Source organism: Primulina tabacum, chromosome 18 (assembly GCF_025594145.1).
Source record: "Primulina tabacum isolate GXHZ01 chromosome 18, ASM2559414v2, whole genome shotgun sequence".
NCBI classification, from domain to species: Eukaryota; Viridiplantae; Streptophyta; class Magnoliopsida; order Lamiales; family Gesneriaceae; genus Primulina; species Primulina tabacum.
In genome coordinates this window covers 5,850,129-5,872,705 of record NC_134567.1, presented here as the reverse complement: position 1 = coordinate 5,872,705, position 22,577 = coordinate 5,850,129, and the positions used below count along the sequence as shown (strand labels likewise).

Here is a 22,577-nt window from a genome sequence, read left to right as displayed (position 1 = left end):
ATTTATGTTTTGAATTAGTTCTTTTTTATTTTTAAATAATAGTTGGTTGATTTATTTTTAAAATAGTGCAAAGTTCTTTTATATATATAGGTATAGATATATATAGGTATAGATGTAATTCGGCCGAATTTTTTTTTTTGAAAATAATTTCTAGTATATTTTAAGAAAAACGATTAGTGGACATTTTAGTTGAAATTGGAGTGGAATCGGCGAAGGTGATGTTTTATGATAAAGATAATGAGGTAAGGCAGGTAACTGATCTTGGGTTGTTCGAAGAGAAAAAAGAGGCTGCAAGCATTTGCATATAGGCTTATAAAAATCGTATAGATCAATCTTACAATTGTAGGGTCATTCAGAAAAGCTTTCAAGTCGGCGACCTGTTCCTGAAGAAGTCACAAGAGGAGCAGAGGGGAAAGTTAGACCCAAAGTGAGAGGTCCTTTTAAAATGATCGAGAAGCTCAATTCTTGAGCCTATTACTTGTAGAATGCACAGGGTAAGGCTCTAAAGAAGCCTTAGAATGCTTATCATTTTAGAAAATATTACTCTTGAATTTATTATTGATGTGTTTCGTTTCTGAATTTTCCATATGTAATTTTTTGAAATTTAATGATATCAAGTTTCTGTATTAAGTAGATGAATATTGTCGTATTATGGGGAGGATAAGGATCAAATTTTACCTAGTAAGGCTAAGCTTAATAGAGAAGAAAATGTGAGGATGATGAAAATTAAATTTTACCTACCAATGCTAAGCCTAGTAGAGGAGAAGAGGTGGGGAGAATAAAAATTAAATTTTACCCAACAAGGCTAAGCCTAGTAGAGCAGAAAATGTGGGGAGCATAAAAAATAAATTTTACCTACGAAGGTTAAGCCTAGTACTAAGGCTAAGCCAAGTATATGAGAAGGGGTAGAGAGAATAAAATTAAATTTTCCCTACTATGGTTAAGCCTATTAGAGAGAAGAAGTGGAGAGCATAAAAATTAAATTTTTCCTACGAAGGCTAAGTCTAGTAGTGGAATGATAAAGATAAAAAATTTTATATTAATTAAATGTTTTATAATATAAATTTATATTTTTTGTTTTATTAAATGTTTAAATAATATATGTTTTATAATAAATTGTATAAAATATCATTTCTTGTGTAATGATAAGTTTTTACTATTTTTACAGGTTCGATAAAATAAGAATAATCTTGGCGTTGCAAATGAGATTAAGATGATTCATGGACCTGTAGAAAGTTGATGTTAATATCTACAATATTGGTGGCAAGCATGAGATAAAAATCTTCTCACAAGTGGGATCAAATTAAGCAACAAAAAAAAAGGTACCAAATAAGTTACAGTTTTACCATGCTCTAGCATTTTGACCATATCTCTGAAATTAAAATATAATTTTTTTGGAACACCAATGAAGACTTATGTGTAAAAAAAATTATTTATTTGTGGTTGTCTCCCCAAATTTGGCTATAAATAGGGGTGCATTGTAATGAATTGGGATATCCCTCATTTTATGAACAAACATTTGAGTTCATAATATTTCTCTCTTTGTTTTTCTTTTATTTCTTCATTTAAATATAATTAGCATGTTAATTTCATATTCAAAGTTTTACACTTTGAATAATGAGTAGCTAACTTCCCAAAGTTGAGATGAAAATGTGAAACTCTTGACATGATAATAATGTTATTAAAAGGTAAGAATCTATATTTTATATTATTTAATCATTATTTATTGTTTATGTTATATTTATTTCTTTAAGTATTATTATACCCTACTTATAACTGAGAGTTTTTATTTATTGTTGCTACATGTTACACTAAATTTTTGGAAACATTTAAATGTTAGTTTGGTATTACAAATCATTTAAAGTGGATGCCTTGATTTATTATATATGAATATATCATAATATTAATTTTTTGGTACCATTTAAATGTTTGTTTGGTATTACCAACCATTTAATATCAAACCATTTAAAGTGGATGCCTTGATTTATTATATATGAATATATCATAATATTAATTTTTTAGTACTATTTAAATGTTAGTTTGGTTTTACCAACCATTTAAAGTGGGAACCTTGATTTAATGTTTACAAATATATATAGTACAATAAATACTTGACAACATTTATAAGTTTTGATATATATTCTTATAAGATAATAATATATAACATAATATAAATATGATTATTTAATATATTGGAACCATTTTATTAAGTGGATTTCAATAATGTTCATTAATGTTAACTTTATTAAAATACCAAGAATGTATCCTTTAATCTCAACTACTTAAATTAAAATTTGAACAAGTAAAAATTACCAATTAAAGATTCAAACAATTAAACGAAAAACAAAAAACAAAAAGAAATTGTAGTAGACTTGTACTTACCTTAGCTTCCCTGTGAATACGATATTCGGACTCAGCGAATTACACTACTTGTGGACAACCTGCTCTTGGGAGTTCAAAAATCAAAGTCACAACAAGTTTTTGGCGCCGTCGATGGGGAAGGATAATTTAATTTCAAGTTTATTTAATTTTGTTTATATTTTATTTTTCTTTATTTGAATTTTTATTGCTTTTGTGTGTTTTTATTTTTTTGCATTTGCATGAGCATTTGGTCACGTAAACTTAGTGGTTGACTCATTTGAAATAACCCTTTATTTTTACGAAACATGGCGGAATAACCCATCCAAGAAAAGGAAGATGAAATGCAATCTCAACGTGATCATGATAGACGAAGAACACTTAGAGATCACATGAATCCTACACGTACTAGTGCACCTTCATGTGTAATTTTTCCCCCTAATGCATCTCATTTCAATTTTAAGCCTGGTATTATCCAACTTTTACCCAACTTTCATGGCTTAGATTCTGAAAATCCATACATGCATTTACGAGAGTTTGAAGAAGTGTGCAACACATATAATGATCTAAATTGTGGCATGAACACCATTCGACTTAAGCTTTTTCCTTTTTCTTTAAATTATAAAGCTAAAACTTGGCTACAAAATCTTAGATCGGGATCCATTCGAACTTGGGATGAATTGCAACAACAATTTTTGAAAAAGTTTTTTCCATATCATAAAACAAATTCTTTCAAAAAGCAAATCATCACTTTCACTCAAAAACAAGGAGAAACTTTTTATCAATGTTGGGATAGATACAAAGAATTGCTTAATCTTTGTCCACATCATGGTTTTGAAATTTGGAGAGTTGTTTCTCAATTTTATGAAGGCTTAACACCTAAAGATAGGCAAATGGTTGAATTTATGTGTAATGGAACATTTGAAGATAAAGATCCAAACGAGGCAATTAAGTATCTCGATTCATTAGCTGAAAATGCTCAACATTGGGACTCTATAGGTACAATCGAACCATCAAACAAGATTCAATCTCCCACATCTGGTGGAGGTATGTACACCCTCAAAGATGAACATGATCTCCAAGCTGATTTACCTCTTTGGCAAGAAAAGTTGAGGCACTTGAATTGAAAAAGAATGGTCAATTAAAATCTATTCAAGAAATTGCGTGTCACATCTGTGATACAAGTGATCATTCTACAAAAGATTGTCCCACTTTTCCACTTTTAAAGAATGTCTCCATGAACAAGCCAATGTTTTGAACAATTTCAAAAGGCCAAATTTTGAACCATTTTCTCAAAATTACAATCCAGGTTGGCGAAATCATCCAAATTTTAGTTTGAGGAATGATAATGCTGCACAATTTTCACAACCACATTTCCAAAATCAACAAAATTTTCAAAATTATGCACCTTATGTTCCTCCACCTAAAAAGAACTTGGAAGATATATTGAATTCTTTCATTGCAAAGCAAGATTCTATCAATACTCTAACTGCTCAAACCATGAAAAATTTGAAAGATACTCTTGATAAATTTGCATCTGCACTTAATGTTCATGAAAAAGGTAAATTTCCTTCACAACCACAGCCTAATCTCAAGGATCATCATTCACAAACTGGAACTTCTGGAATTCAACCAATGGATCAGGTAAAATCTGTTATTACCCTTCGCAGTGGTAAGGTTGTGGAAAAATCCATTCTTGAACCTCGTGAAGATGATGATAAATCAACTCCAAAGGGTAAGGAATTGGAACCCATAACTTGCAAAGAGGAGGATCAACAGACAATGTCACCACCATTCCCTCATGCATTGAAAAATACAAAAAAATCAAATTTGAATTCTGATATATATAATATTTTTAAAAAAGTAAAAGTTAATATTCTTTTATTAGATGCAATGAAGCAGGTACCATCATATGCTAAATATTTGAAAGACTTGTGCACTGTGAAAAAAGAATTGAATGTTAAAAAGAAAGCATTTTTAGCCGAACAAGTAAGTGCAATCATTCAAAATAATAATACTTTGAAATACAAAGACCCTGGTTGTCCTATTATTTCATGTATTATTGGAGAACGAAAGATTAAAAAGCCTTGCTTGATATTGGAGCTAGTGTGAATTTACTTCCATGTTCAGTTTATCAAGAACTCAATCTGGGCGAGTTAAAACCTACTTCGGTAATACTTTTACTTTCTGACAGATCTGTTAAAGGTCCAAGAGGTATGGTAGAAGACGTGTTGGTCCAAGTTGATAACTTTGTATATCCTGTCGATTTCATATTTTTAGATACACAACCTATCGAAGCTTGTAATACAATTCCTGTAATTTTGGGTCGTCCATTTTTAGCAACTTCTAAAGCTCTTATAAATTGCAGGAATGGAATAATGAAGTTGTCATTTGGTAACATGACCTTGGAGCTTAATGTTTCTAATCTTTGTAAGCAACCACATGACAAAGGAAATGAAAGTGAAGATGAAAATCTTATTGAAACTCTTGTGGAAGAAAACATTCAAGAAGGGAGTACTCGTGACCAATTATATATTTGTTCAATTGATACCGTTAAAAAAAATATTGAAATTGATCTTGATGATTTTTTCAGATATCACTCGTTACTAAGATCAGAGAAAGAATTTGAGGAAAAATATGAAAACAAAGATGAACCACCCATATTGGAGTTGAAACCCTTGCCAGAAGAATTAAAGTATGCATTCCTTGGAGATGATGAAACATATCCGGTGGTAATTTTTTCCCAACTAGCAAGTGATCAAGAAGGTAAATTAGTTGATATGCTTAAAAGACATAAAAATTTAATTGGTTGGACAATAAAGATCTCAAGGGCATTAATCCACTAATTTGCACTCACAAAATTCATTCAGAATAAAATGCTAAAACATCTCAACAACCACAAAGGAGATTAAATCCACACATGAAAGATGTTGTGAAAACTGAAGTTCTCAAACTGCTTGATGTTGGGATTATCTACCCTATTTCTTATAGTAAGTGGGTAAGCCCAACACAAGTAGTTCCAAAAAAATCAGGCATCACAGTGATAAAAAAATGAAAAAAGTGAATTGTTAACAAGTCGAGTCCCATCTAGTTGGCGGATGTGTATTGATTATAGAAAAGAAATGACGCCACTAGAAAAAAACATTTTCCATTACCATTTTTGGATCAAATTTTAGAAAGAGTAGCAGGTCATCCCTATTACTGTTTTCTTGATGGATATTCAGGTTATTATCAAATTCCCATTGCACTCGAAGATCAAAATAAAACTACATTCACATGTCCTTTTGGAACATTTGCATTCAGAAAAATGCCATTTGGATTATGTAATGCCCCAGCAACATTTCAAAAATGTATGCTAAGAATTTTTAGCAACATGGTTAAAAATTGTTTGTAGATTTTCATAGATAATTTAACTGTTTTTGGGAATACATTTGATAATTGTCTTGAAAATTTGCAAAAAAGTTTTAAAAAGATGCGAGGAAAAATGTCTTATTTTAAATTGGAAAAAATGTCATTACATGATTACTTCTGGGATTGTTTTGGGACATGTTGTGTCATCTCATGGAATTGAAGTTGATAAAGCCAAAGTTGATGTCATTGCCAATTTAACCCCTCCAAAAACCATTAAAGAAATTCGCTCATTTTTGGGACATGCTGGATTTCATAGGAGGTTTATAAAGGACTTTAGTTCAATCTCTAAACCCATTTGTAACCTCTTAACAAAAGACACTGCATTTGAGTGGACTCAAAAATGTCAAAATACTTTTGATAAAATCATTCAACATTTAACATCAGCTCCTATCATGCAACCTCCTGATTTGTCTTTACCATTTGAAATCATGTACGACGCGAGTGATTATGCTGTCAGTGCAGTATTGGGTCAAAGAAGAAACGATAAGCCTTATGTGATATATTATGAAAGTAGAACTTTAAACAATGCTCAAATGAATTAATCCACAACTGAAAAAGAACTACTTGCTGTAATATTTGCATTAGATAAATTTCGTTCTTATTTGATTGGATCAAAGAATATTGTGTTTATTGATCATTCTGCTATTAGATATTTGTTGACCAAACAGGATGCAAAGCCACGACTGATACGATGGATTTTGTTGCTCCAAGAATTTGACATTGTGATCAAAGATAAAAAAGGAACAGAGAATGTCGTACCCGATCATTTATCGAGACTAGTAACATGATCGTCTTGTGAAATGACACCAATTAACGATAATTTTCCTGATGAACATCTATTTTCAGTTACTATTACACCTTGTTTTGCTAACATAGTAATTTTTCTTGTGACAGAAAAAATGCCACCGCAATGGAGTTCCCAAGATAAAAGAAAATTTTTGAATGAGGTAAAAAATTTTATTTGGATGATTCGTATCTGTTCAAGTATTGTCCAGATCAAATTTTTCGACGTTGCATACCTGACAATGAGGTAAGTAGTGTAATTAAATTTTGTCATTCAGAAGCATGCGAAGGACATTTTTGTTCAAAGAAAACGGCTGCAAGAATCTTGCAATGTGGATTTTATTGGCCTAATTTGTTTAAAAACACCCACGAAATCTGCAAGATCTGTGAAAATTGTCAAAAATTGGGTGCGATTTCAAAAAAAAACATGATGCCTTTGAATCCTATCATTGAAATTGAAATCTTTGACTGTTGGGAAATTGATTTTATAGGACATTTTCCACCGTCGTTTGGATACTTGTATATTTAGTTGCAGTTTATTATGTTTCCAAATGGATAGAGGCAATTCCATGTCGAATAAATGATCATAAAATCGTCATCAAATTTTTGAAAGAAAATATTTTTAGTAGATTTGGAATTCCTCGAGCCATGATAAGTGATGGGGGAAATCACTTTGTTAATAAAACATTTGCTTCATTAATGAAAAAAAATAAGTAACTACTCCTTATCATTTTCAAACAAATGGACAAGTTGAATTAGCTAATAGGGAGATAAAGCGAATCTTGGAAAAAACTATTAACACAAATAGAAAAGATTGGTTTCTGCGACTTAATGATTCACTTTGGGCATATCGAACTGCTTTTAAAACATCATTGAATATGTCTCCCTATAGGTTGGTCTACGGAAAACATTGTCATTTCTCTGTGGAATTGGAACATAAAGCTTATAGGGCGATCAAAAATTTTAATTCAAGCATAGATGATTGCAACAAATTGCGCAAATTGCAACTTAATGAACTTGATGAACTCAGAAATGACGTGTATGAGAATTCAAGGATTCATAAAGCAAAAATCAAATCATTTCATGATAAAACAATTCTTAGAAAATCTTTCGAGATTGGTAAAAAAAATTTTGCTTTTTAATTCTCGACTTCACGTATTCCCAGGAAAATTACGATCAAGATGGACAAGCCTATATGTTGTAAAGCATGTGTATCCTTATGGAGCTGTTGACAATGAAAATCCTAAAAATAGTGATGTTTTTAAAGTAAATGGACAAAGGCTTAAACCATTTTTAGAAAATGAAATCTTTCAAGAAGATTTTATTTCCCTTTCTGATCCTTGATTTTTTAGTGTTGTATTTAATTTTGTTTGTTTTTATTTGAGGTTTCCTTAATCTTTTTATTTTCCCGATTAAATAGCGGATAACAGTACTCAGTGTCTCTCATAATCGGTTAAATCAGTTTCCCACAATTGCTGATAAAAAATAAAAAAAATTAATAATTTCTTTTCTTTTCAAAATGGATGAAATTCTCTAAAAAATTTGTAAATATTTTCCCCCTGTTTCTGAAAATGTTCTAAGAAAAATTTATGATGGTAGGTGTGAAAGATGAGATTGCTAATGCAAAAAATAATTTCAGAAGATATTCGTCTTGTAATGGAAGCTAAAGTCCGATTAGGAGGAGAAATCCACAATCATTGCTCATTCGGTATTTTCCTGGATTATGAAAAAGCACTTATGCGAAAAAACGAAGGGCCAAAAAGTTAGTGGTTTGTCATAAGTGTGCAAGATGGATTTGGGAGAAACGATGCAGATCTTTTGGGATGTGTTTCCAATAACAGAGAAGATAAAATTAGTTTCATTAAGAATGGGCTGAGTAAGAAGTCTTTACATTCTTATTGACTCTTGAGACGCATTCTAGTGGACACATGCATATTGAACTTCTCCTTTTATGGAAACAATTCCAAGATGAGCATCATAGTCTTGGGAATCCGACTGAAAAAGACCATGTTTGCCAATTTATAAGAAAATTGGATGGAAAGCATATTCTTGACTCATAGAAGGCGTTGAATCCGTTTCTGGACGTAAAACCAGAGGAAAATTGTGAGCCACAATCACTCTACTGTTTATATACATGTGTGTCATTATTGTTTTTACTATTTATTCTACTTACAGCTGTGACCCATAGTTTTGTCATGATAACATATTACCCTTATAAAATCTCTCATCTTTCTCTCTATTTTCGCAGATAAAAAAGAAAGTAAAAACATGACTGGATCCTCTGCACAAACATTGAAAAATATTTGTGTATTTTGTGGATCGAGTCATGGAAAAAATGAAGATTTTGTAGAAGAAGCGAATAATCTTGGAAAGATATTGGGTGAGAGAAAAATTCACTTGGTATATGGGGGAGGTAATATTGGGTTAATGAGATCTGTTTCCACATCTGCTCATCTTGGAGGTAGTCAGGTTTTGAGTATTATTCCTACAGCTTTAGCTGAAGGAAATATTACAGGAGTTGCGATTGGGGAGGAATTAAAAGTTTCTTCTATGTATGAAAGAATCACCAAAATGATTGAAAATTCTGATGCTTTTATCGCACTACCAGGGGGTTTTGATACATTAGAAAAAAATTTCACACTTTTTCTTTGGCACTACTTAATATCCATAATAAACCTGTGGGCTTGTTGAATATCAATAATTATTATGACAGTTTATTGACATTTCTTGATAAAGCAGTGGAACTGAATTTAATTTCAGAAAATTCACGAAGGATGCTCATCTCTGCTTCGACTACTGACGAATTAATTGATGATTTGGAAGCTTTTGTTCATAAGCCTGATCCGATGATAACAAATATCAATTGGTCGCAATCAAGCAGTAAGAAAAGAAAGTTGGATCATTGATTCAAAAGTCGTGGATTGGTTTGCGTTTGTTTCAGTTTGTTATCTTCAATAAAATTTCAGGTGATATCTCTTTCATTATGTACTCTTTATTAATAATTATTTTGACATTATGGACAATGTCATATTCTGAATATGGAGAGAACAAACTTATAATAAAAAAAAAATTTAAAAAAAAATTTATTTTAAAATAAAACCATGTTTATTGTTTGTATCTTAGTAATTTTTACAAAAATATCATTACATTACATGTTTGAAAGGTTTAAATTAGAAAATTTATTAATCTATCTAAGGATGTTTAAATTTTTATTTGATAAAAAGTCAATTTTAATATTTTGATCACTATAAAAATCTGCTTTATGAAATCATTTTGAATGATTAAATATTTTAAACTCACGCATATTTTGTGAGTGAGTGGAGAGGATTGAGAAAACAACTTGCGAGCCTTTATTGATCATCAGAGAGGCTATTTATCGTTTAGATCTTGAGTTCTTATTTTGAAAAAAAAAATGATATTTCCTGAAAGAAAAAGTGAAAAAAAGATGTTGAAAATCTATGTAATTTTTAAGTTATATGCTACGACCCATTTATCTCTCATAAAAATTATAAAAAAAAGAAAGAAAAAAAAGAGAGAAATATATTGTACAAATTAAATAAATATGTGATCAAGAAGCATAAACTTAGTCTGATTCCATGATGTTAAAAAAATGATCAGGAAAAAATATATGATAAGAACAACTAGATTTTGAATCAATGGATTTCCTATCTTTTGATTAGTTTGGCTCGTTTGTCTGTCTGCATTCTGTAAACCATTTTCCTGAGCATTTATCTGTATTCCAACTCCATGAGAGAAATCGTTCCTATAAATTGAAACATTTATTAACCTGTGAGGATATGGAGTTGAGACTCTTACTAGGAATTTCTGAAGGCCGTGTACATTTAACTACCTGAAAATAAGCTTTGAATTGATCAGTTCAGATTATTTCATAAATTATAATTATAATGATCTTGATATAACTTTGACAGTTTTCAAATTTAATTTAAATACTTGGATAGTTCCGATTACATTTCTATTTAAATTATTCAATATGTTTTGTTTGCTATTAACGCTTAAATTGCTAGGGACTAGCAATAAACTGGTTGGGGAGTGTGATAAAGATAAAAAAATTGAAGGATCGTTTGCGGAGCACCTTGAGGTGCTTCAAACAAAATATTCTCCAAGAGCTGCAATAGCTCGTGTTCTAATAAAATATACACCGATGAATTAGACCGAGTTTGGTATTAAACCAAGTGGAACACACTCGAAATAATCATTCTTTAAGAAACACAGATATATTTTAAATCTTGTGTAACTGAATGACTAGAAATTGCTAGGGATCAGTTCTGGCTTATATCAGTCCAGTTATGGACAGAACTGAACTGATATCAGCTGAACTGATCAAATCAGTTAAGAACAAAAACAAGCAGTTAAACAGAAATAACACAAGATATATTTATTGATGTTCGGAGACTTCAAATGCTCCTACGTCACCCCTTCTACCACCTCGGGTAGGATTTACTAGAAGACTTTGATCGATACAAATACTTGTACAAACCCACCCAACTAGGACTTACACTACTGCCTAACCTGAACTCCTAGACTAGACTGAAGGCAGCACCTTCCAGTCAACACTTTTTTAATGTCTATGTGAGAAAGACTACATACACAAGTTTAACGTCTTTGTGCAAAACTATATTTGAGTGGTGGTGGGGTTAGTGTGTGAGAACTGATCTCTGAAAACTACCCGAAAGTGTTCTCACACACTGAGGGAAATATGCTTCTAATCTAAAGCTTATAACACGTTTAAGTGTTCCCTCAACTGGGCTGAATGCTTCTCTCTTCAGATGATCTGACTTTGAAGCGTGCCCTTTTCTTTTCTCTCTTGTGTTGTATGTTTCTTCACTGATCTTCACCCTTTATTTATAGGCGCGGAGTTTTATCGTACAGTGAGACTCAATTATTGTATCCGTTGCATTTTGAATTTGTTCCTCGAAATTTGTCTTGTGCTTTCTGGAACACTTTTGTCTTTAAGCTCTGATGCAACATCCATTATTGTCCTTTGACTTGAAAAAAGTTTTTGTACCTTTGCGCACAGCGGTATTCCACTTAGTTCAGCTTGTCTTGATCTGCAACTGATTGCTCCTAACTGATGTTCTGAACTGGTCTTCAGTTGCGCTGGTGAAATCATTAGACTCATCAGTTGAACTGATTTCACACTTGTTCAGTTGAACTGATCTCAGTTGGGCTCTTTATCAGTTGAACACTCCTTCGGCTGGCTGGGCTTCTGAGGTTCTCCTGCTGAACCACTTATCAGCTGAACAATTCAGTTGAACTCATTTACGACTCTTCAGTTGAACTAGTTCAGTTTGGTTGATCAGTTGATGCTTTCATTTGGCGTCTTCGACAGCTTCAGTTTTGGATCGTAACTGATTATTTCGGTTTCAGCTATCTACGCACTAAGGTAGATTATTAAAAACAAACAAAAAAGTTTTGTTAACATCAAAATTAAGATTGCGAATATGAAATGTTTCAACAATCTCCCCTTTTTTGATGATCACAAAACTTGACCAATTGAAGTTTAAAAAGAAGTTCTCCCAAAAGAGAATCAATAAAATAAAGAAAAGCTTTTAAAGAAAAGTTTTTCAGTTCGAGGAATAGCAGAAAGAAATGCTCCTCCTCAACAACTGAATGAAATAATTTGAACACAGTTTTTCAGTTTGAGGCATAATTCTAAACAAAACTCCCCCTCAGAAACTGAATGAAAAACTCTCATTCAAAAATATAATCATTTACGCGATGAACGAAGTTTTGGTATCAATCAAGTACTTTAGGCAACAAATCTTAAAATAGCAGTTCAGTTATGTTAAGTCAAACTGGATGAACAAGATGTTTATTTAATAAATTAGCGTCCCTTGTATTATACATCTGCGCATATCAACCAATGTAAGGAAAATTGCTACTGCACTAGCAGACTTTAAATAACATCAAACATCAATTAATTTACACATAATAAAATTGAATATACTAACAACTGGTTGCCTTGAATGCTTTGAATATTGCAAAGATTTTGAGTTACTTTTTCCAGAAGATCGGCTAATTTGCCTTTGGACTTGATCTCTGTGCTGGCTAACTGATCGAGCTGACTCAAACTGGACTCAACTGGTGCTGAACCGCATTGATCATCTATATTTGATCTGATATGGCAATTAATCGGTGGCACTACTGATGATTAAGATCCACTTAACTCATCAGTTTCAGCTGATAGTTAGGTTTCGTCTGTTGATCAGTTGAACTGGTAGGCTTGCAACTAAAATCTTGTATAGAGAGCAGTTTAGTTGAACTGCTGTCAACTGAACTCAAAAACCTGCAAGCTACTTAAAACAACAATGTTAATGAGTCAAGAGAAGTAGCTACGATGTTAGTTCCAGAGCTAAGAACCTTATCTCTTCTCATGACAAACGCATAAAATATTTAAGAGGATTTTGAAATCAATTGTAATAACATTTTAAAATATGTTTTAAAATATCAGTTTTCAAATGTCCTTCTTAAAAAACTAGCTCTGATAACAATTGGAGAATCATTTGCGGAGCATCTTGAGGTGCTTCAAACAAAATATTCTCCAAGAGCTGCAATAGCTCCTGTTCTAAGAAAATATACACCGATGAATTAGATCGAGTTTGGTATTAAATCAAGCGGAAAACACTCGAAATAATCATTCGTTAAGAAACACTGATATATTTTAAATCTTGTGTAACTGAATGACTGGAAATTGCTAGGGATCAGTTCTGGCTTATATCAGTTCAGTTATGAACAGAACTGAACTGATATCAGCTGAATTGATCAAATAAGTTAAGAACAAAAACAAACATTTAAACAGAAATAACACAAGATATGTTTATGGATGTTCGGAGACTTCAAATGCTCCTACGTCACCCCTTCTACCACCTCGGGTAGGATTTACTAGAAGATTTTGATCGATACAAATACTTGTACAAACCCACCCAGCTAGGACTTACACTACTGCCTAAACTGAACTCTTAGACTAGACTGAAGGCAGCACCTTCCAATCAACACTTTTTTAATGTATATGTGAGAAAGGCTACATACACAAGTTTAACGTCTTTGTGCAAGACTATATTTGAGTGGTGGTGTGTGTGTGTGTATGAGAACTGATCTCTGAAAACTACCCGAAAGTGTTCTCACACACTGAGGGAAATATGCTTCTAATCTAAAGCTGATAACACGTTTAAGTGTTCCCTCGACTGGGCTGAATGCTTCTCTCTTAAGCTAATATCACTTTGAAGCGTGCCCTTTTCTTTTTTTCTCTCCTGTGTTGTATGTTTCTTCACTGATCTTCACCCTTTATTTATAGGCGCGAAGTTTGATCTTACAGTGAGACTCAATTATTTTATCCGTTGCATTTTGAATTTGTTCCTCGAAATTTTGTCTTGTCTTTTCTGGAACACTTTTGTCTTTAAGCTCTGATGCAACGTCCATTATTGTCCTTTGACTGGAAAAAAATTTTTGTACCTATGCGCACAACTGTATTCCACTTAGTTCATCTTTTCTTGATCTGCAACTGATTGCTCCTAACTGATGTTCTAAATTGGTCAAGTGAACTGGTCTTCAGTTGGGCTGGTGAAATCAGTTGACTCGTTAGTTGAACTGATCACACTTGTTCAGTTTAACTGATCTCAGTTGGGCTCTTCATCAGTTGAACACTCCTTCGGCTGGCCGGGCTTCTGAGGTTCTCCTGCTGAACCATTTATCAACTGAACATTCAGTTGAACTCATTTACGACTCTTCAGTTGAACTAGTTCAGTTTTGTTGATCAGTTGATGCTTTAAGTTGGCGTCTTCGACGGCTTTTGTTTTGGATCGTAACTGATTATTTCAGTTTCAGCTATCTACGCACTAAGTTAGATTATTAAAAACAAAAACAAGTTTAATTAACATCAAAATTAAGATTGCGAACTTGAAATGTTCCAACAAAAATTGTATATTAATTAAATGTTTTATAATATAAATTTATAGTTTTTGTTTTATTAAATGTTTAAATATTATATGTTTTATAATAAATTGTATAAAATATAATTTCTTGTGTAATTATAAGTTTTTACTATTTTTACAGGTTCGATAAAACAAGAATAACCTTGGCGTTGCAAATGAGATTAAGATGATTCTTGGACCTGTAGAAAGTTGATGTTAATATCTACAATATTGGTGGCAAGCATGAGATAAAAATCTTCTCACAAGTGGGATCAAATTAAGCAACAAAAAAAAAATTACCAAAGAAGTGGCAGTTTTATCATGCTCTAGCATTTTGACCATATCTCTCAAATTACTTGGTCAAATGGTTAAAAAAAAATACCACAATTCAAACAACTCAATTATCTAAATGTTTTGTTTTATGTGGAAAAGAAAATTCGGATGGGAAGATTTTCAAAAGTGATGTGTATTAAAACATAATTTCTTGGAACACCAATGAAGACTTAAGTGTAAAAAAAAATATTTTATTTGTGGTTGTCTTCCCAAATTTGGCTATAAATAGGGGTACATTGTAATGAATTGAGATATCCCTCATTTTATGAACAAAACTTTGAGTTCATAATATTTCTCTCTTTGTTTTTCTTTTATTTCTTCGTTTAAATATAATTAGCATGTTAATTTCATATTCAAAGTTTTACACTTTGAATAATGAGTAGCTAACTTCCCAAAGTTAAGATGAAAAGGTGAAACTTTTGGTATGATAATAAGGTTATTAAAAGTGTAAGAATCTATATTTTATATTATTTATTGTTTATGTTATATTTATTTCTTTAAACATTATTATACCCTACTTATAAGTGAAAGTTTTGATTTATTGTTGCTATATGTTGCACTAAATTCTTGGAGCCATTCAAATGTTAGTTTGGTATTACCAACCATTTAAAGTGGACGTCTTGATTTATTATATATGAATATATCATAATATTAATTTCTTGGTACCATTTAAATGTTTGTTTGGTATTACCAACCATTTAAAGTGGATGCCTTGATTTATTATATATGAATATATCATAATATTAATTTCTTGGTACCATTTAAATATTAGTTTTGTTTTACCAACCATTTAAAGTGGGAACCTTGATTTAGTGTTTACAAATATATATATAGCACAATAAATACTTGACAACATTTATAGGTTTTGGTATATATACTTATAAGATAATAATATATAACATAATATAAATATGATTATTTAATATATTAAAACCATTTTATTAAGTGGATTCCAATAATGTTCATTAATGTTACTTTATTAAAATACCAAAAGTGGATCCTTTAATCTCAACTACTTAAATTAAAATCTGAACAATTAAAAATTACCAATTAAAAATTCAAACAATTAAACGAAAAAACAAAAACAAAAAACAAAAAGACATTGTAGTGGACTTGTAATTACCTTAGCTTCCCTGTGGATACGATATTCGGACTCATTGAATTATACTACATGTGGACACCCTGATCTTGGGAGTGCTAATCAAAGTCGCAACATGGAAAAGAAGTGAGGATGATGATAATTAAATTTTACCTATCAAGGCTAAGCCTAGTAGGGGAAAATATGTGGGGAGAATAAAATTTAGTTTTGCCTACTAAGGCTGAGCCTAATATAGGAGAAAACGTGGGGACGATAAAAATTAAATCTTTCCTACCAAAGCAAAGCCTAGTAGAGGAGAAGAAGATTGAAAGATAAGAATCAAATTTTACGTACTAAGGCGAAGCCAAGTAGAAGAGAAGACGTGAGGAGAAGCAGTGAGCTTTGGCACGCTCACACCCTATTTGTTCCAAAATGTTGAAGATAAACTCAAAAAAAATGATATATTCAAACACAATATATTCAATGTAGCATAAGAGTGTTCAGTAAGAGTAAGTCTCATCCATATAAAGAGTGCACAAAAGGAAGTAGCCAAATACAAGCGTCATACAAGCCGTAATAGCATAATAAGCTAGGTACTAAAAATAAAACGACAATGTACGTGACAAAATACTTCCTGAAGGCATACATCATCTGCAACAATTGCAATATAGCATAAGAAAATAAGCATGGATCTAGAAATTGGGGGCAGGCTTGCTAAGAGGTCCTTAATTCTATTGAAGTCAGTGGAAGCACCAGCTGAGGGTATCCATTGGCCTTGAAAAGGTTGATTGCACCCTCAAAGCCCACTTCCAAGTTACGAAAGATTTCAGACCACAAATCTCATTAAATTTTTTAGGCTAGAGAAATTTTTCCTTGAATGAGGAGGCTCCCTTCGCAAGTAGGGCCTTGGTGTGTTCAAGATCTTTGCATATTCGTGCTTCTTCAGCTTTAGAAACCTTTAGATCTTTCTTCAACTTCGAGAGCTTTGTTGCGTGGTCTTTTGTCAGTTGCTGAAGCTCCTCCTCTTTTTTCCTCAGAAACTCATCAGATTGTGCTTGTGACTCCTTGAGCTTTCTACCATGTGTTTCCTTCGCCTCCTCAATTGTCGCCCAAAGCTGGTCAATGAGGTTCTTACCCTTCATCCTAAAGAAATCGGCATGCTGAAGCAATTCTCCTAGATACATGACATCCTGGAGAAAGGAGAATGGAGTGAAAAGATAAGAGGAGAATTAACCATATGTTGTACATGAAGTTAACGTTTAGGGGGAGAAATATACTTCGATGAGACTGTTGTAAGTCCGCAGGGCAAGATCAAACCATCCTAGTGAATTTAAGAATGCTGCATCTGTGTTGAAAGGGGTTGAAATAATAGCTGTTTGGTGATGTTGGTAGTACCTTGTCCCACAATAACCAATTACGGGGTGTACGAGTTGTATATCCCTGGCCCAGAAGGATGTTTTTTGTCTGATCATGCGTCTCTTGACAATAGGCTAATGTGATTGATGTCGTGTAAAGTATTCGTTTGCTTTTCTGTTGGACTAATGGGCTTGGATTCGTAGAGGGAGCTTGCCTCTAGGTTGAGGAAGATGAGTTTACTTTCTTCTTTGTGGTAGTGGGAGAGCTAGCTGATTTCTTTTCTACAGTGGAGAAATTTCCTTTCGTGTTTATCGTGACAGCTGGGGTAACTTGCTTTTTGGGTGCCGATGATGAGCCCCAGCTTTCTCTTTTTTTTTCAAGCTCGCAGAGAAATATAGCATTCATAAACCTAGTACCTGCGAATAAAAACAAAAAAAAACGTATGAGCATGTTATCAAAGAGCACAAAAAGTAAGAAATGAAACATGGTTGGTTAGAAAGTGGGGAATATCTACCAGCTTCGCTCTCAGTTTGATTATTGCGGGACTTAACCTGACATAGCATAGGAGATCTTCAGATAAAAGTCTGGGAATACTTAAGCATCGGTCTACTAATGCACTCACTATGTGCAATTATGTTTTATACTTTTTGAAATCTTTGGGAAGGGTATGTTTGGTGAAAGTGGGATATCACTCCATAGTACAAGTCCACTATTTGGGAGTTTGATAAAGAAGAAGTATTTTATCTAATCCTTTACGTAACTAGGTGCCCCGTAAAAGAGTTTGCGACTGGATCGAGAATTTACGTAGATAGGCCCCTCCTTCGATTTGGCCAAGACCAAAAAATAGGAGAAAGTGGTGCAGTCTAGAGAAAGGTCTAGAGCTTGTAATAATACAACAAAGCTACATATTTAGCGGAACGCGTTGGGGGTAAGTTGGCCTAGGTGTACTTGGTAATAATTGATGAGATCCTGGAAGAACTTGGATAAATGAAAACGAAGACTTGTTTCTAACTGATGTTGGAAAAAGATATAGTAACCCTTGGGAGCTAGATAGGGTAGGTCCTTGGAGGTAGGAATTACGTTGGAAAGAGGGAATGTGCCATGAAGCCCTAATGTATGACTTACTCGTAGGAGAAATTTTGAAGAATGAGTGGCCATACCATAGTGTACCAGCATTGGCGATGTTCATTTGTTGATTGACATGACGGATTACCATACCAGAGAGACTATAGCTTACGATTTCATCATCTTGAGAGTTCTAAGAAAGTTCGGGATTTTCTTTCTAGATTTCATAGGAAGTTCTAGTCTCATCAGACTCCCTAGTCCTTTCGAAATCACTATTTCTCTAGGAACCACTTGAGGAATTAAACTCTGAATCAGAGGAAGACATGAATTTTAAGGGTAACTAAACAAGTAGAAGAGGAAAACTTTCTCGGAAAGAGCGCGGGAAAATATTTGAAGTAAAGGACTAGGGGAAAGAGTGAATGAAACATTGAGGTCAGGAAGAATGCTAGCATAGAAGAGAGAGCACTCATGTTATTTGATTTGGCAGTCTATCAAACAAGCAGATGAGTGTTGTGAGGTTGAGGGTGAGGGCGAGTAGGCCAATGTGGAAAGGACGAGTAGGCAAGGCAAGGGCGAGAGGCGAGGGTGTGTGAACTGGGCAAGAGGGAAGGGGCAAAGATGAGCTAGGCGAGTAGGTGGGGGGAGGTGATAGCGAGACGCAGGGGCGACCGTTGCCATGGCGAGTAGGCGAGTGTGGTGAGGTGAGGGGATGAGCAGGTAAGGGTGCGTGGACAGGGCGAGGTGAAGAAAAGAAGGAAGGGGTGAGGGTTAACGGGGCGAGGGCGAGGGCAGGAGACAGGGTGAGCGTGAGCATGGTCAGGGCAAGGCGAGGACTATAGGGTGAGGGCGAGCTGGAGAAAGGGCTATCCGAAGAGGTGAGAAGGCGAGGGTGAGGGTGAGGGTGAGAGTGGCAAGGAGAGGATGGGCAAGAGGTGAGGACGAAGGTTAGAGGGACAAGGCTGAGCTGTTGGGTGAGGTCGGGAAGGCAAGGGGCGAAGGCTAGTTGCTAGGGACAAGAAGATGAGTGATGGTGGCTAGGTAAGGCAATCCATCGAACAAGTGGTGGGCAAGGAGTTAGGGAGAGAGGCGAAGCACGGGGAGAGGAAATGTGCAGGCGATGGGTGATGCGCGGTGAGGGCAAGGCGATGGGAGAGGGATGATGCACGGTCTGGGGAAAAGCTAGTGGATGAATGGAGAAAAAGATATTACGTAGGGAGAAGAGAATGAAGGAAGGAGTGTACATGTATTTATAGATGAGCCCAAATCAAATCTGACTGTTAAAAAGATGGAGAGTGAGTGGTGGATGTTGTGCCTAGGGATATGTGAATAAGAATAAACTTATAACACTTTTCTTTTATCTTGTTCCAAAATTTTTGAGAGCTAATGGAGAATAGGGGAAAAATACCCGACTCACATTTTGTAACCCAAAGTCAGCACAATTAATCGAACTTTGAACCTAAAATTCATTTCGATTTTGGAGGAGGAGACTGGTGATACCCCATGAATATGTCCATCAGATGGTCAGGCCCAACTTGAATCCATACCTAGACCTTGGACCTCAGACCCATTTCTAACCAAGGAAGGATATCCCATGTAGAAGGGGAGAAAGGAGAAGTATTGTTAGGAGAGAGAACAAGGGTGTTGTTGATCAGATGAAGGACTGTTTTTTGGTAAGAAAGCTCTTATGATTAGGATCAATGTGACTGAGCGAGGAGATGGGAGAGAACCAGCAGGTGGAGGTGCAACACAAGAATTCTTGAGGACGAGGTCGCCATGAAAGAACAAGAGCCAAGGGGGGGAGCTCATAGCTGTCAGCTCGTATCGAGAAGACGATCTTGTGCTTGAGAGGGTGGGTGACAACCATTGAGGGTTTGACTAGGTGAACCCTATGTGTACCTCACATTCTCTCCTATAAATATCATGTTTGAAAATCTTATTTATTCATTCACTATATTAATTTTCAACAATGCCATTAGCTACTCTCTCATCTATCATTGGTACCTGACTTAAGCATTGGAAGAGCTACGTCAGGACATCCTCATGGGTCCCTTCTAATGGTTTTTTCGGGATTTCAGGTTCAAATCGGCTCCGAGATATGAATTCGAACTTGTCTCATCAATCGGAATCAAACCCTATATTTCTAGTGAGTATCAGGGTTAATTGGGATTCAGTCCTTAAGTCCAAATATGAATAATGATTCAAATGTTTCAGAAAAACTTAGTTTTAACTTTCTGATCTGATATGTTTTTCATTTCAACTCCATGAATTAAAAAATCCAAATACTATATTACATTACCCGATTTTAGTTGATTGATACTCAATTTAAGCCATTTGGTACCTAAAATACATACATTTGTACCTTATTTTCAACGATATGTACATTATTGTCCCAAAAAGTGTTGATATTTCATATCTACAAATTAAAATTTTATACGTAATTTAATTCGCTCGATACTTAAAATTTTTACATTTATATTATAATCTCAATGATTTGTACATATATTTATTGCTTTAGTTTTCGTGTCTTACATATAACATAAATTAAATATATTGATAGAAATTCATAAATTTATGTCACACTTTCAAATAAATGTGTCTATTTGAATTCAAAAAATACCATGAATATTAAATTACAAAAGCATGTAGGGTTTTTGAGTTCAAACTAAGTTTTCTAGCACAATAAACTGAATTTTAGATTATATTTGATGTAAAAAACTGAATCTCAAATTCCTTTAATAACGTACCACTTTTTGGTAAAACAACACAAATGTTAGAGTAGATGTCCTGCAAGTCAACGTTGGCTAGGGAATTTATTGACTTAAGTGTAATAAACAATATTTATTTTAATATAATTTAACTTTTTATGGTTTCATTTTACTTTATTTGTATACACATACAATTAGAATATATAAAGTTCTTGATTATACTTTAATACGAATGAATCATAATTCGATCCTGAAACTCATTTGTAAACACTATGTATTATAAATTCGTTCCTAATCGATTCAGCCGCCTAAAATTAAGGATATAGGCCGCTTGAGGTTAATACTAGCATATGTGATGTTTTGTATCGTGTTTCGTGGTAAGGACATAAAGATGTCCAATCATGCAAATAGGTAATCATACGATGATTGTACCGAACATCTCTCCCTCGGTCTTTCCAAGTGGTTATCATTCATCGAGAGTAAAAGTATGTGGTTGTGATTGTACGTGATTAGTCCTTACGACACGGGACAACACTGAAACTCTACATACTAGGATTGTGCTTTGACTCGTTTACCGACTCCGTGAAGATCACAAGGTGGAGAGGTTGGGTGCAAATGCGAAATGTGTAGGAGCCAATGCATTGTAGTCGAGAATTGACCTCTCACCTACTGGTGTGATTATCCTATGTGATCTAACGAAATAATAATGCATAAAATCTTTGGTCAGAGTGTGAGATGTACATTAGGGAAAGAATTCTCTAGTTGTTAATGTGATGACACTATGAATATTTCATTATCGTATCACATAGCTATCGAATCTAATATGAAACCCTAGATGAACTAGTGGTTGCCGATTCGATCGGGACATATGAGATGAAGGGACCGTAATGTACGTTACTCATAACCGACTGGTTCTTGCAAGCACTATCAGTGATACCTAGAAAATCACAGGGCGATGCTACTAGACGCTCTTACCATGATTCGATAGGTTTAATCATAAAATGATTTCTGAAATTCTCTTGACCAAATGTTGGTGCATGAAATGAGGCAAATTGAGGTAAGCCCGAATAAAGGAAAATTTCCTGAATCACAAAGAGTTGTGAACCAACAGCTAGCTGTATCTCTGAACCATTGAGGGTCACACAAGAATTGGATAATTTTTTTCTTGTTTGAGATAATAAATTCAAGAAGTTGAATTTATATAATTATGATATAGTAAATTCAAGGAGTTGAATTTATGATAATTAAATTTTGTAAGAATAAATTCAAAGAGTCGAACTTATGAGATAGTAAATTCAAAAAGTTGAATTTATGATATTTAAAATTTGGAGAGAATGAATCTAAAGAGTTGAATTTATAAAATATGATAATTTAATTTATTAAACTCAAAAGTTGAGTTTATTAAATTAAATATATAGTTGGAGGTATATTTGATGAGCTTGTAGGAATACTAGTCCAACATATTAAATTAATAAAGTTCTTAATGGACATTAAAGTTAATTGTTGAACTTAAATCTTATATTATGGAAATTAGATCATGAAGGCATGGTTTAAGTA

The 22,577-nt window shown here is 33.6% G+C and overlaps 1 non-coding gene across 1 annotated transcript; it reads right to left on the bottom strand.

Moving 5' to 3' along the window:
• Nucleotides 1–3,084: 3,084 nt before the first annotated feature.
• On the bottom strand, nt 3,085–3,193 carry LOC142534004 (small nucleolar RNA R71). Its single transcript, XR_012816876.1, has one exon. It is a non-coding gene; the product is annotated as a small nucleolar RNA R71 (small nucleolar RNA).
• Nucleotides 3,194–22,577: the final 19,384 nt, after the last annotated feature.